The sequence below is a fragment of the Ambystoma mexicanum genome, chromosome 12 (genome assembly GCF_040938575.1).
Source record: "Ambystoma mexicanum isolate Mex_15411 chromosome 12, UKY_AmexF1_1, whole genome shotgun sequence".
In the NCBI taxonomy this organism is placed as follows: domain Eukaryota; kingdom Metazoa; phylum Chordata; class Amphibia; order Caudata; family Ambystomatidae; genus Ambystoma; species Ambystoma mexicanum.
This window is the reverse complement of record NC_090936.1, coordinates 58,717,559-58,731,295: the sequence shown is the minus strand read 5'-3', so window position 1 is coordinate 58,731,295 and position 13,737 is coordinate 58,717,559.

The following is a 13,737-nucleotide window of genomic DNA, read 5'->3' as shown; positions in this document are numbered from 1 at the left end:
GTATTTGTATTTGTATTTGTTTATTTATAACGCGCAGACCATCAGGCCCGGGGGCATCAGGGCGCAATTTGTACAAGGTTGCAAGAAAAGAACATACAGGGAAATAAATTACAATAAAAGTATAACAAAACAGCATAATACAATGTTAATAATTACAAATATTACACAGGGTACAGTATCCCTAGGCTCCGCAGAGGGAGTATCCCTGAGGTAGTTGGGAGGGTAGCAGACCGGAAATCATGTAAGGGAACAGGTGGGCTGGGTAAGTAGGACAGATGTCTAACACAACTATTGCTGGTCAAAGAGCCAAGATTTGGTTTTATTCTTGAAGGTGTTGAAGGAGTCTTCAGCTCTGATGGCAGCGGGGAGGGTGTTCCAAAGTTTGGAGGCTAGGACAGGGAAGCTAGTGCCTCCCGCTTTTTGGAGCTTAAACCTGGGGATAGTAAGGCAGTGAGTCTGAGCAATTCTTCGTGGACGGGCAGTGGAGTGGCGCGAAAGCCGACTGCAGAGATAGATCGGAGCCTTGTTGGCTAGGCATTTGTGCGTGAGGGCAAGCGTTTTTAGGGAAATTCTCTGCTTCACGGGTAACCACTTAAGGCTAGTTCTGGCTTCTGAGATGTGGTGGTTACGAGGGATGTTCAGGGCCGCTCGAATTGCATTGTTCTGGGTGGTTTGGAGTTTGGATAGGTTTTCTTGGCTGGTGCCTAAATATAGAGCACTGCAGTAATCTATTTTTGCCATGATAAGTGTTCTCGCTAGTGTGACGCTATTGTGGGTGGTGAGGAATGGTCTGCAGGCTGAAATGAGTTTGCACGTGTAGGCGGAGGTGGACCTGACTGCATTAGTTTGTCTTGACAAGGATAAGGTGGAATCTAGGTAAAAGCCTAGTGTTTTGGTGTCTTTCGAGACTTGTATGGAGTTGCCGTCTATGTTGAATGACTGATAGGATGGCTCAAGTTTGCTCAGACGTTGTGAAGTACCCAGGATATGTAGCTCCGTCTTATCGTCGTTCAGACATAGCTGGTGCTGGGCCATCCAGGCTTGGATGACCAAGTAGACGTCATTGAGGGCCTTGGTGTCAGCAAGATAATCACCAGAAATGGGAATGAGTATCTGGGTGTCGTCCGCATAGTTGGTGTAGGAGACACCCAGATGAACAAGCACATCAAAGAGTGGTTTCGTAAAGATATTGTAAAGAGTAGGTGACACGCAAGAACCCTGAGGAACACCGCAATGAATAGGGGAGGGAGCTGCGGCAGCGGAAGGTGGTTAACCAAATCAAATGCGGCGGAGAGTTCGAGGAGTAATAGCATTGCTAATTTGCCCTTGTCCTTCAGGACTTCGATCTGGGTTTTTAGGTCTAATAGAGCCGTTTCGGTCCCATGTCTGGGCCGAAATCCAGATTGTCGTAGACCTTACAGATTGTTTGATTCAAGGTAGTTTTGGATCTGCAGGTAAGCTGCCCGGTCCAGTATCTTCAGCAGAAATGGTACTGTAGAAATAGGTCGGAAGTTCGTGGGTATGCTTGGGTCAAGGGAAGGTTTTTTTAGTAGCGGGATCACCCAGGCGTCTTTAAGGTTGTCTGGGACAATACCTGTTTCAAAGGATGAGTTAATGAAGGTTGTAATGAATGGGGCTAGGTCATGGGCGGAGTCCTTAATGATGGGAGCTGGGCACGGGTCACCTTGGCAGTTGGATGGTTTCATCCTGAGGATGATGTTTTCTACTTCGGTGACAGTGAGCGGTGCGAAGGTGAAAGGTTTGGTGTTGGCAGAGTTGGAGAAGGTGGGCCTAGTAGGGGAGAAAGAGCGGTTGTCCCGCCTCAGGCAGTCCTGCTTTTCATTTATTTTAGATTGGAGCATAGAGATTTTGTTTAGGAGGGCTGCTTGAATGTTAGCACACCATTTGCTGTCTTTCGTGCAAGTGTCTGGCGGGGAGACTGGGGTTTCGAGCTCTTTTAGGACTCTGAAGAGTTCCTTGGAATTAGAGTCGGCTTGCATGATACGATTATTAAGCGATTATTTTTTAGCAATGATGATGGCGTCTTTATAAATGAGGGAGGCGAGAAGGAAGCCGTCTTTATGCTCATCAGAAGGGTGGCTTTTCCAACGGTTTTCCGCACAGCGTTTGGCTTTGCGGAGGATTCTTAGCTGTGGAGTGAACCAAGAGTTGAGATGTGCTCGTGGTTTAGCCTTCCTGGTTTTAATTGGTGCTATGGTGTCAATAGCCGTGAGCATCGTTTGGTTGTAGATGTCTGCTAGGGAGGTGGGATCAGAGCAGGCGTTAGTCGCCGCATTAAGAGAGGGGAGTAACAGTGGGAGAAGTTGTTCTCTTGTTATATTTTTTTTATTGCGGGTGGGGAGGGCTGGGGCTATGGGTGTTAGGGCTCGCGGGGTAGCTTCAATGTTAAATGTTATGATGTGATGGTCAGACCATAAGCATGGGGAGTTATTGAGGACCTGGATGTTGCAGTTGGAACCGGCTAACCAATCGATGGTCCTGCCTTTGATATGGGTCGGTTCTTGTATGTACAAGGTGAGGCCAAGGTCAGTAAGAGCATACTCCAGATCAGTTGCTACATGATCCTTAGGGTCGCCGCGACCAAGATTGAAGTCACCTAAGATTATTGTTTGGGAGTTGTTTTTTGTTTTGTCGAGAAGAAGAGTGGAAATTTCACTGACAAAGGTGGGTGCCGGCCCTGGTGGTCTGTAGATAAGGTGGAGGGTGGCCGTTTGGTTAGGTGTTAGTAGTAATTTGATTGTCAGCAGTTCAGCTGATTCAAGTTTGGATTCGGATACCACTCTTAGGTCAAGGGAGTTTTTGTAGATGAATGCCACGCCGCCACCTCTAGTATGGGCAGAGGAGCGGTCACAGCGTGTGATGCCATAGTCAGGCGGTAAGGCCAATGATAGAGAAGGGCCAGAGGCGGCATGTAGCCAGGTTTCAGATATGGCAATGAAGTCAAGGTCGGCAGTGGTGATAAGGTCGGCTATGTCAAGAGCGTGTGCTGTGAGAGATCTAGCATTGATGAGGGCACCCTTGAACACAGGCAATTTAACCCCTGTGGTCTTAGTTTTGCAAGTGGCGGTGGGCGAGGGCGGACTGGGTGGTGTGCGTGGGGCTTGCTTAGTGGTGTTGGTGCGGGAAGGACGAATGCGGAATCTGGTGCCTAGTCTCTTGTTCCTGAGAGTAAGGGGGCAGGGTTGGTTAGGAGTTGGTTTTGTGGCAAAGTGTTTGAGCCAGAGAGCTGGGTCATTAAGGTATTGGTTAATCTGGTTGCAGGGGTGGTGAGCGTCAACGGTAGTTGCTGAAGGACTCGTTGAGGGTGTCAAAGTCATGGTGGGTGACGCTGGGTCAAGTGGGTAAGGGCAGGCCAGGTTATTAACCTCAAAGGTAGGAGTGGTTGACTTGGGTGGTTGAGTGAATAGGGCAAGATGTGTGGTAAGGAGGTAGTGCAATGGAAGGCGCACGCTGATGTGCATGATGGTGGTGCTGGCTGCCAGAATGGGTTCCCTATGAGCTAGTTGACAGGGACAGGATAGGGTCTCCTTGAGTGGGACTGGTGAGATAATGGAAGGGAGTGAGGGTGCTATGGTATGGCTAGAAGCCTGGGCACCTAGATACGGATAACCCAATGGCTGGAATGCAAAGGTCAGGGCAAAGGTCAGGGCAGCCCTAGATTAGTGTAATCACAGGCTGTTGGCCAGGGCAATGGTAAGCCTAGATTAGACGTGACCTAAGTCAGGCATGGTACAATATACTTTGACGCGCCCTTAAGGCACAACACAATTGAGATGGTCTGTAGGCGACCATGAGGCACAACACAATTGAAATGGTCTGTAGGCGACCATAAGGCACTACACAATTGAAGTGGTCTGTAAAAGACCTTAAGGCACTACACAATTGAAATGGTCTGTAAGAGACCTTAAGGCACTACACAATTGAAATGGTCTGTAAGAGACCTTAAGGAACAACACAATTGAAATGGTCTGTAAGAGACCTAAGGCGCAACACAGTTGAAATGGTCTGTAAGAGACCTTAAGGCACAACACAATTGAAATGGTCTGTAAGAGACCTAAGGCACAACACAATTGAAATGGTCTGTAAGAGACCTTAAGGCACAATACAGTTATAAGGTGGTCTACTAGTGACCAAGAGGCACAAAATACTTATGATATGCTATAGTTCGAGAGTTTCAAGGGTGGCCGGAAACACATTCAGATAATAGTGGCTCAGAGTACATGGCTACAGTAATATCCCCGGTACTGGTATGCGTGATAATACTCCTTGAAAAGATGGTCCACGTAGTAAAAGGAGAACCGAAATAGGCCGACTGAGGGGGAATCATAACATTGCAATGTCAGTAATTGGAACAAGGATAGGGGCAAAGTACTTACAGTAGGTTCACCTTGTATGAATGGAGATAATTAGGATACTTGGTTCCGATAGCTTGCCTCGGACTTTGCGGAGGGCGGTCGGGGAGGTTTAAATTGAGCAGGGGGGGTGGCCACGCCGCGCTCCCATGCGCGTAACAGGCGCAGGAACAGGCCTTTGTGTGGCCTTCGTGCTGGCCACCGGCGGTACCGCCTACCGGCGGATGAAAGCAGTTTTACACTGCATCAAACGAGGATCGGCCTCGCTTTCGTGCCGCGCGGCGCCCGGCATGCGGGAGTCAGGCACCTTAGAGGACAGGGTCAGGCAGGCCCTTCGATAGTGCCGGCGATGGTGCTGCAGTGCACTCCATGTGCGTGAGGCAGCTTCAGGGATGGGAGGGGGGGCTCCTGCCCTCTACCCTCGGCGAGGCTGGATAGAATGGGAGCACAGGCGCAGGAACAGGCCTTTGTGTGGCCTTCGTGCTGGCCACCGGCGGTACCGCCTACCGGCGGATGAAAGCAGTTTTACACTGCATCAAACGAGGATCGGCCTCGCTTTCGTGCCGCGCGGCGCCCGGCATGCGGGAGTCAGGCACCTTAGAGGACAGGGTCAGGCAGGCCATTCGATAGTGCCGGCGATGGTGCTGCAGTGCACTCCATGTGCGTGAGGCAGCTTCAGGGATGGGAGGGGGGGGCTCCTGCCCTCTACCCTCGGCGAGGCTGGATAGAATGGGAGCACAGGCGCAGGAACAGGCCTTTGTGTGGCCTTCGTGCTGGCCACCGGCGGTACCGCCTACCGGCGGATGAAAGCAGTTTTACACTGCATCAAACGAGGATCGGCCTCGCTTTCGTGCCGCGCGGCTCCCGGCATGCGGGAGTCAGGCACCTTAGAGGACAGGGTCAGGCAGGCCCTTCGATAGTGCCGTCGATGGTGCTGCAGTGCACTCCATGTGCGTGAGGCAGCTTCAGGGATGGGAGGGGGGGCTCCTGCCCTCTACCCTCGGCGAGGCCGGATAGAATGAGAGCACAGGCGCAGGAACAGGCCTTTGTGTGGCCTTCGTGCTGGCCACCGGCGGTACCGCCTACCGGCAGATGAAAGCAGTTTTACACTGCATCAAACGAGGATCGGCCTCGCTTTCGTGCCGCGCGGCGCCCGGCATGCGGGAGTCAGGCACCTTAGAGGACAGGGTCAGGCAGGCCCTTCGATAGTGCCGGCGATGGTGCTGCAGTGCACTCCATGTGCGTGTGGCAGCTTCAGGGATGGGAGGGGGGGCTCCTGCCCTCTACCCTCGGCGAGGCTGGATAGGTATGCTTTTATTTTCCAATACTAATAGTATGTACATTAGAAATTCTTGTGGATCTTCTTGTGAGTTCATAGTGAATCTCACCATTCCAGCACAGTCGTCCAATTGTTGTCTTACTCCATGAACGCTGTATGTGTTATCAGGATTGCTTGTTGCATTTCTATGCAGCACTAACATTTGCAAACACAATTAGTCTGTACTGTGCAGGTAAATATTGTTAACAATTGGTGGCAATTGAAATAGAATATTCATTGCTACATTTGCATAGCAGCTTACCCCAGTTTCATTTGCAAATTTGAATGGACCTGCAAGTTCTGTATCTGTGTGCATTTTTCGTTTTTTCTGTTGCTTCTTTGCCGACGTCCCTGGTTTACATTCCCCAATAGGTTCTTCTATGTTTGTGGTAATTGATGAAACTTTAGCTTCTTTTCTTTTCTTTGTGGAATTTGCTGTTGAATTCTGTTGAATTTCTGTTTCATTTACTTTTCTTTTACCACGTTTTACTTTATCTGGAACAGGGTATTGTTTCATATGAGGGGTGTACAGTGAACACAATCTATTGTATTCTCGAATGCAAGGAATATCAGCTTTGACTTTACTTGAATCAAAGTTCATTAGCAATAGACCGTCAAGTGTACGTAAGCATGATAATGCTACGTAGCTTATGCCTTCCTTAAAGACTGTGTTTCCTATATCTATCAATGCTTTGTCTAGGGTAAGACCTTGGGATTTATGAATGGTAACTGCATATGCAAGAGTTAGAGAAAATTGCTCTCTACGTACATACATGTCTTTGAAGAAAAGGAATCGAGCAATTGAGCGCCCTATCCTTTTCACTTCTGGAACTGTATCAAAGCGAATATTTACAAACTGAATGTTGCTATCACGTGGGTATGATTGAAAGCCAACAACTGTGCCCAGTGCTCCATTAACTAGCCCTTGCTCTACGTCATGGTTACGTTTAAGCATTACTCTACAATTTAAGGATAATTTCAATATTTTTTCCAACCCAGCTATGTTGGAGATTTAATTTTCTAAACTATTTAGTCTTGTTGTGGCTTGCTCACACATGGGTACTGTCATACCATGTACGTCTAGTTTGTCTGTGGCGATAATTTCTATTATTGGTTGCATTTCTTTATTTAACACTGTTTCATTGAATTTGAAACAGCTTGCAAGAGTTGGCATTAAGGCCATACAATTGACATTTTTGTGCGTTATTTGTTCCATGAATCAGTTGCACATGCATTAGTGCCATAAAGTGCATGTATATGCCGGTTTTTCAATACAACTTGTGCTTCTTGCGATAATACACCAACTCTAATACTTTTTAAGATGTTGGCATAAGTGAGATCTGCAGATTGCCGCATGTTCTCAGTTAATTCTCTGTATTGGAAATGTTGCCAAAGGTTAACATTACCTATGCTACCAACAGTTTTCCGGCAGAGTTTGTGGCCTAAGGTTTTAAAAATCGGTTCACCTTTCACTTGTGTCAATTGTAGAAGATCTCCGAAAACGATAATGTGTTTCCCTGCAAAGAGTTCTTCGCTGTTATTTTTAAGTACTTCTTGCAATCTGAGATGAATCAAAGCCAACATTAGGTTGGAGACCATGCTCACTTCATCTATTAGTAGCACTTTCATTTGTTTCAATACTCTGCGTAATTCCATTGCAGCTTCTGCAGAAAGTTTGAAGTAGTCTAATTTATTTTGATGCTCTACTGGAAGCAGTAGTAATCGATGTAAAGTGACACTGCCCATGTTGTAGGCAGCTAACCCTGTGGGGGCCGTTACAACAGCTGACAGTTTGTTGGTTGTCAATTGTTGAAGGAACTTGCTGATGATTTTGATTAAGAATGTTTTCCCTAGGGGGCGTGGCTAGCTGCGGGATGAGAAAGACGTAGGTCTCCTCGGCTCCCGCGGCCGCAACAAACATCCTGGTAAAATCTCCTGAAATTCGACGACATAAGAGCTAATAACACCTCCGTGTGGTATCAGACACCCTTGGGCACAAACGAGGTGTAGAGCAGAGGAAACCGCAGCCGATTTCAAGAGAAACGACCACAAGAAGTTTGCAGGTCTATGCCATCTAGCCTCCAAAATGGCCGCCGGCGCACACGGACGAACGCCCTGAAGCGGAGCAGTGAGGCCACGCTGCAACGGAACCCAGCCTGCTACTAATCCGCAGACTACATCGGCGGAAGAGTGCGGTCCCCGTGAGGCTCCGGCGGTGTCCCTCCCAATTGGCGGACTACAGCGGACCTGTGCGGATGTGAGGACAGGGCGCGTATCCACTCGCGTGGGACGCCCGGGACCCCCGCTGTCAGCGCTGCTACTCGAGAACGAGGGACATACCTCCCGAGTGGCCCAGCGTGTGAGGCAAGCCTGCGCGCCACCGATGGAGAAGAAGTGCCGGTGCAGCTGGGAGGCGTGGGTGAGTGTCCCCGCCTGAGCTCTGCTCCCGGTGGCGACAGCATGCAAGACAGCCCGGGGGAGAGGTGGAGGGCTGGGGGTGAGCCGCTAGAGCCCACACGGCCCCGTCTACTGGCGAACTTTGCAGGCGCCGTGAACCTAACAGCACACACGTGGCCCCGGACTGGAGGTGTGCCGCCACAAGACACGGAAAGAGGCTCCCTGGGGGCGCGAGCCTGTGTGGGCCCGCGGCACAGAATCCCCCCGGAGCGAGACCACGCGGCATCAACCGCTGATCCACCAGGCTGGCAAAGCACACAGCACAAGAGGTGTACAGTGGGGGTGAAGTGCTAATACTGATCGGGCCAAATAGCCCACACCGGCCCACAAACTCAAGCTGTATCTAGACCCGGGAGGACCACCGCTCCCCCAAATAGTTGGCCGTGTTGCAGTGGAACAATGTCAGGAGCGAACTCCGAGGGGTAACACCAACCCGCGCATCGCCAGGACCCCCTGCAGCAAACACACCGAATCATCCTCAATTTGCATTATTGAAGAAGGGCTAGACGCGAGGGGGCAGTACCCGAAGTAGGAGTAGTGGCAGGGATAGCTGGAATACGTGGACCGCTCCCAGACTAGCCCAAGCTGTGGTCCCCTAAGTGCAATCACAACGCCTACAGGGTGCGGTCAGAGCACGAATACAGCACACAGTGAGACAATAACACCTACAAAAGGCCAAGCATGCAGAACCATACGCAGCTAGTGATATTGGTACCATGGGGAAAGACAAGTCAAGGAAACTCCCCACACAAAGCAGGATGGATCAATACACCATCCCTCCGCCCCAGTCGTCAGACCTCCACCCGCAATCCGCGGACGAGATGGAAACTGACCAGGGAATTTCATTGAAGGACATTATGGCTGCGATAGCCGACTCCCACACATCAATGGAGCAGAAAATGGACGGGATAAGTATGGATGTATCCCTCCTCCGACACGATCTCCAAAAACTAATGGCACACACCGGGGAAGCTGAACATTGCATATCCAATACAGAGGATAGAATGCATAACATGCAACAGCAGCTCCAAAATGTCACAACCAAACTGAAGGTACTGGAGGACAGAATTGAAGATGGAGAAGGCAGATCTAGACGTAACAATGTGTGCATACTCGGCATACCCGAGAAGGCCGAAGGCCCCTGCATTGAACTCTTTCTAGAACAATGGCTGACTGACCTGTATGAGCCAGACGCCTTCTCCAAGTTCTTTTCCATAGAGAGGGCACACAGAGTACCCACGGGCAGACCTCCGCCCGGCGCACCTCCACGCACGGTAATTGCAAAGTTCTTAAACTACAGGGATCGCGATGCCTTACTGCAACATGCGCGTGCAAAAGGCGCCATCACATTCAATGGCTCCAAAATTGCCTTTTTTCCCGACTACACCAGGGAAGTGCAAAAGGCGAGGCAATCATTCGACCACCTCAAAAAACAACTGCAAACAATGGGAGTGAGGTATGGCCTGCTCTTCCCTGCGCAACTCAAGATTTATCACCAAGGGGAAACAGTCCACTTCAATGATCCCAAGGAGGCTTGGCGCTGGGCTGAACAAAACATAGACGGAGACTGGTCGACCCCCCGCGACAACAGGGGGGGGAACAGAAGGCCTCCACCAGACCAACAGCTAGAAGCCCGTTGACCTCCAGCGCAAGACCCACCAGAAGATCAGGGGGGGCTGACCACTGCCTCAATGCCTGCCGGATGCCCGAGGTCCCGTTGGGTCACCCAGGTTGAACTACTGAATCATTTTGTCTACACACACACACACGCAACAGCAGGCTACTCACACTTACCTGATGCGGCTGCGGTATGCCCCAAGACCGCGACACAAGGAGAGCCCCCTCCCGATAGTGCAACAAACTCCACATTTATTATACGTGTCGGCTCCCCCCTGGTTACACCCCTAGGGGAGGGCTCCCTCCCCCGGGGGATCCAGGCAGGGGGAGGCCACCTGTACTTGAAGTTAAGTTAAACGCATGTATGGTGTCCAGTTGATACCATGGGTTTTTTGTTCGGGCGACCGATGCTTCTAGTTGGGAGGAGTATGGGGAGGCGAGTTGGGGATTTGTTAAGTTTAGTTACAGACGGGAACTGTCAAACGCACAAGATAATATGGCTAGATAAGACAGTGTTAACCCACGGGCATATTCACAGCTGGCGCATAACACCGTCAGTGGCAACACAGCCAGTGACTATCACAAGCACCCATGGCATCACATAGCGGTAGTAGCGACGCTCTCAGAACACTGAGGCTTATGACATGGAACGTTAATGGTCTGGGCAATGCAGTCAAGCTCCGGTTGGTGCAGCAATTTCTAAATAGGCGGGGTGCTGACATAGTGTTCCTGTCTGAGACCCATCTTGCGGGCACAGACTGTACCCTATTCAAACGTACAAACTACAAGCTGACACTCCACTCAGGTTTCACGATGGGCTCAAGAGGCGTCATGATCCTGGTACACAAAAACCTCCCTTTTCACCTTACGACAGTAACCCATGACACAGGCGGCAGATACGTATATGTGACAGGCAAGCTATGGGATCACTCCATAGCACTGTTAGCCACCCATGCACCCCCAACTCTACTAGAGCCACTACTTACTGACATTGCCCCGTTAATCGCAAACAACACTTCTAACCTCATGATACTGGGAGGTGACTTTAATGAAGTCATGAATGTAACCGTGGACAGATCACACTTGCGGAATAGAAACCCCAATGTTCCCACCAGACTTGCCACGTTTGCCAACGCACTAGGCCTATGCGATGTATGGAGAGAACTCCACCTAGACACGAGAGCATACTCCTTCCACTCAGGGGCACATGCCTCGCTCTCCAGGCTAGATTATCTCTTCACCCCAGCAACTGATCTACATAGGGCGCAAGAAATAAACATACTTCTCAGAGGCATCTCTGACCACTCCCCGCTAGAACTGACACTCATAACATCCAGGCGGATTCCGCTGCCGAGCTGGCGCCTGAATAGCTACTACCTGGGTGACCCCGAGCTTGTGGACAGGCTACAGGAGACCATCAATACATATTTCGAGCTCAATACACAGACAGAAATGAACCCAGGAACACTGTGGGAGGCCTACAAGACGGTGTTAAGAGGTGAACTAATATCGTGGACTACTGCAAAAAAAAAAGACAGCACTGGAGCAAGACACTTGAAGCCGAACAACAGGTTAAGCAGGCAGAGGAGAGGCACATAATTGAGGACACACCGGCAACTAATCAGACGTTGCTACTAGCACAGAAAAGGCTGCAAAACATAGCGATGGACAATGCGAAACAAGCGCATACTGCAATGTGAGCAAGACTCTATGAAACAGGTGACAAGGCTGGCAAGATTCTGGCTTTGCTGGAAAGGAAGGAGCAGGGACGGAGTCATGTTTGAAGGCTCGACACAGGAGTGCCGAACGCAGGGGTGACGGATCAGGAAATAAGCCAAGGCTTTGCGGAATACTACGCTGAGCTGTACAGAGAACCCACGACACAGATAGATGCCACGATCATGGACCAAATTGACATCCCCACCTTAAATGAGACGCAACTGCAACGGCTGGAGAGGGAGATCACGGAAGATGAGATCCTAAGTGTCATGTCGGGCCTCCAAACCGGTAAATCCCCAGGACCTAACGGCTTCCCGGTTGAGCTATGGCGAAAGGTGGGAACCAATGTGGTGGCCCCCCAACTACTCCGAATGTATCAACATGCGCGAGAAAAGGGCATTCTCCCACCAGATCTGCGAGAAGCAACAATAATAGTGATACCCAAGCCGGGCAAGCCCCCAGAAAGATGCAGTTCATACAGGCCCATTTCACTCATCAATAGCGAGACCAAAATACTGGCGAAATTACTCGCGGACCGTCTGCAACAGGTTATTCCCTCCCTGATACATCCGGACCAGTGCGGCTTCATGCCACAGAGATCAACTCGCATGAACTTCCACAAGGTATATTCAGCCCTGGAAAGGGCCAACAGCATACGGGGCCCACTAGCCCTACTAGCAATTGACTTTGAAAAGGCCTTTGATTCGGTGAGATGGGAGGCTATCTGGACCATAATGCACCGCATGGGCTTCGGTGAGAACTTCATGAAGTGGGTATGCCTGTTGTACGAATCCCCGGTGGCAAGGACCAGAGTCAATGGCTGGCGTTCGGACCTCTTCAATCTCGGGAGGGGCACGAGGCAGGGCTGCCCACTGTCGCCCATGATTTTCGCAATCGCTATTGAACCACTGGCAATCCTCCTGCGAAACGCGCCAACCTGCGAAGGCTTCCGATGGTCTGAGACCTGGGAAGACAGAATATCCCTCTATGCTGATGACCTGCTCATCTATCTGAAGGACCCGAGCAACTCCTGCCCCAGAGTCATGCACCTGTTAGAGCAATATGAGGCATTCAGGGGATTACGTGTGAACTGGTCCAAATCCATCCTCTTCCCTATAGGAGACACCTCAATGGCAAACCTAGAGGCTGGCCTTTACCAGATCGAGAGGGAACAGTTCAAATATCTGGGGATACGTATCACAAAGCATCTTACTGAATACACAACCCTGAACCTCTCCCCCCTTGTAACAAGATTTGCAGAAGATAGTCGCCATTGGATCTCCTTGCCACTGACGCTGATGGGCAGAGCGGCCCTGTTCAAAATGATAGCTCTTCCCAATTTCTTATATATGCTGCAAAACGCTCCATTATATATCCACCAACGAAAATTCCACAAAATCGAGTGCATCCTTCGGAAATTGCTATGGGGAGGAGGACATCCACGAATTGCTCTTGCCACACTCCAAAGGTCTATCTGGGAAGGAGGTATTGGACTGCCCAGAATGCAGTCATATTACTGGGCCAGCCAGATGGCGGTAGTAAATGATATGCTCCATGGGGACGGAAGCCTCCCACACATCAAAGGTCTTATCTGCAATGCCACGACTCTAGAGCACCTGTATGGAGGCCTGAACCGCACACCAAAAACAGATATGGTAACGCATATAGTGAGAATATGGAAGGAAGCACATCGGTACTTAGGATGAGGCGGGAAATTAAGGCTGGCGCAACCCCTATGTAACAACTGCAACCTTCCCAAAATACGAAAATTGCCCAGATGGCCTGAATGGGTCCAGCGAGGAATCACCAACATAGGAGATGTTGTACACAAGGACAACCTGGTACCATTTGAGACATTGCATTTGAAGTTCTCCCTCCCAGACACAGAAAGGTACCACTACATGCAGCTGAAACATGCTTGGACGACCCATCGACACATAACACAAGACATGCCGGAAAGCTCCCCATTAGAGCGAAACATAGTTCTGGACCGGGTGGACCGGAAGGTCACCTCTACCATGTACAATGTGATAACATCCTTTGCGACAACGGAACTAACCAGTTTGAAGACAAAGTGGGAACGAGATGTGGGTCCACTTCAACCAGAGGACTGGGTGGAGGCCCTGATGTACCCGTGTGAAACAACCATTTCCTCAAGGCTAAGACTGGTCCAACTGAAGATCCTGCACCGCACCTACTACCCGAGAGTGGCCCTCTTCCGCTGGGGCAAATCCTCGGATGCACGATGCCTAC